Here is a 2,706-nt window from a genome sequence, read left to right on the forward strand (position 1 = left end):
ATGCCATGGTGTGGACACTTCACCAACATACCCTTAAACCTCTCCCAAGTTTCTTTCAACGTTTCAGTTTGTTTTTGCTTGAACTACAATATCTCATCAATTTGCCTTGCAGTCTTGTTGGGCGGACAGAACTTGTTTAAGAACTGCTTGACTAGTTCCTCCCAAGTAGCAATGGAGTTTATTAGGAGCGAATTCAGCCAAGTTTGAGCCTCCCCAGTCACTGAGAATGGAAACAGTAACAGACTGATAGATTCAGATGTCTTATTCGGCTGTCTTTGAGTGACACAAATTGATATAAAATTCTTCAGATGTTTCTATGGGTCTTAGATGTAAGATCCGAAAAATAACCCTTTGTTCTGCAGCATGTTGTATGTAATTTGAAAAGTCTCTACTTGTATCGAAGGGACTGCAATTGTAGTTTCCAGATTGTTAACAGTTGGTTGGTTACACCTAATCATATGGAGTAGCCTCCGGATCCAGGGGTGTTACCACTCTGATGTTTGGGTCAAGTTAATTATTTATATTGTTCCCGTTGACGTTCTCGACGTCACCCATTTTAATTTCGATTTGTTCTTCTATTTTAGATGTTTGCCCTTATTGTTAGCCCAATTCAGTGTCCTGAATACTTTCTGGGAATCTGAGAGACCTTCAAATAGTTCACCATTTCTCAATGAGCTTCTAATCATGCACCTGAGGCACAAACGAATTCAAACATGAGAATTTCAATGGTAATATTTTTAGCACCACTGAAAAGTGATCTAAACTAAAAATTATAGCAATTCTTTCAAGTTGTAACGAATAAAACTGTCAGTTCCTCAACAACAATGCTAAAATTTGATCAAGCCCAACTACAACTTATAAAAATGACTAAGCGGTCGCGCTAAAATAATCCGGTTCAAGAGTCAAGAGTCGAATCCCACAGGGAACTAACCTATTTGCTACAACTTTTCAGTATCATTAATGATAAGCTAAGACAACTTTCAGGGTTCAAGAATTGATTTATGAATTAACAGAAATTACTTAACTAAGGAAAAATAATAATAATAATAACTATCAATTAGCAAGAATGAGGTTGAATCAAGGATAAAAAGATCTAGGGTTAACGATTTCCCCAATTGTCGGATTAATTCCTAGTATGTTAGTTATAATCTTGCCGCAACACTCTCTAAAGATGATGAGTTATTATTTACCGCAATTATATCTCAATCAATTACGATAATTTACTAGAAGTATTCTCTCGAACTACTCTAGTTGACAATTCATACAACTCATAAATATCGCGCAAAAGCTTTGTTATCTCAAATCCCGCTTTTGAATTCAAGTAATTAATTTTTTAACTTACTCAAAAGTGGCATTGGTCAACGACAATCTAATCAAGTGTTCTTTCTCAAGCAACACAAGATAACTAGAAACGATTAATCAAGGTCCTTTCAATTAACAACAAGAAATACATAGTTGAACAATTATAGAGTAAAAACGGCTCAATTATACCAAAATGCAATCAAGAATTCATCCAACACTTGGTTCCATTAACCCTAAATGACGGATTTAGCTACTCATAACTGTGTTAATAATTATAGTAATATCTAAAATCATTAAACTACAAATTAAAGGAAAGCTGAGAGAAAAACTCGAGTGATTAGTGCCTTCAAAGTGTTCTGTATCCTCTTGCCTCTCTAATGATGTTTAACCCTTCAAAAACCAACTTTAAGATGTATTTATTGGGTTGGGGCCGAAGTCTACATATCCAAAACTAGTAAGGAAATAAAATTGGCTCGAATAGCATCATCGGCACGAGGCACTGTTAGAGGCACCAATATTTTTGCGCGGGGCACTGTCTGGGGCACCAATGTTACTGCATGAGGCACTGTCTGGGGAGCTAATGACAGTGCCCTGGACAAGGCTTTGCACTGTCTATGGCCATGACTTTCATTGCCTTGCACATCTTCTTTTATCGCTCCATTTTGTAGCTCTGAGGTACTATTTTCGTGTAACTTTTCTCCAATTCATGTCCAAGCATTCTTACACGTGAAATAAGCTCTATTAAGCTCAATTGTCACATAAATTAGCATCCAAACAACAAGGAAGTAGGGTAAGTAACGTCAAAATGTATGGAATTATAGCACGACATCAGTAGACAACATGGGGCATAGGCCCAACAGTCTATTCGTTTGATAAGGTGCCAATTCGGTAGAAATTATTTAAATTTCAGAGTTAAATGAATTTTAAGTCACGAATTTGACCGTTAGAAAATAATGCTGCAAATTTCCACTGTGAAAATAATATCAGAAAAGGAAAAATTAAATAATATAAATGGAAATCCAAAGCCGAAGTCGAGCCGAGTGGGCGATGACGATGGCGGCGTAAGGCTTGCTCTCTTCTTAACTCTTTAAGAGCTAGAAGAAGTGCTTCTATATATAAACACAAAAATTTTCCTCTTCCTATCTAATGAGGGACAAAGTTCCTTTGTAAAAGGAACCAATGCAACATGGATTAAGCCCAAGAAGATACCCTCGAGAAGCAATTAGAGCCTAATTAGCAGCCATGGGAATATTTTCATGTTTGATCAACTCTAGAGAAGCTTATATATGCAGTTGGAGGAAAAGGAAAGGATAAGGATCAGCTACCATCAAGTTGGTTAGCTGAAGTAATTTTAGACAGTCCCATGCAGACTTTACACGAGGGATTAAAAGCTAGCATTTGGAT

At 36.7% G+C, this 2,706-nt stretch overlaps 1 non-coding gene across 1 annotated transcript; it reads left to right on the forward strand.

Annotated features, from left to right (window-relative positions):
- On the forward strand, nt 1-107 carry LOC142163742 (small nucleolar RNA R71). Its single transcript, XR_012694672.1, has one exon. It is a non-coding gene; the product is annotated as a small nucleolar RNA R71 (small nucleolar RNA).
- The last annotated feature ends 2,599 nt before the right edge of the window (nt 108-2,706 follow it).

The sequence above is a fragment of the Nicotiana tabacum genome, chromosome 8, assembly GCF_000715075.1.
Source record: "Nicotiana tabacum cultivar K326 chromosome 8, ASM71507v2, whole genome shotgun sequence".
Lineage (NCBI taxonomy): Eukaryota > Viridiplantae > Streptophyta > Magnoliopsida > Solanales > Solanaceae > Nicotiana > Nicotiana tabacum.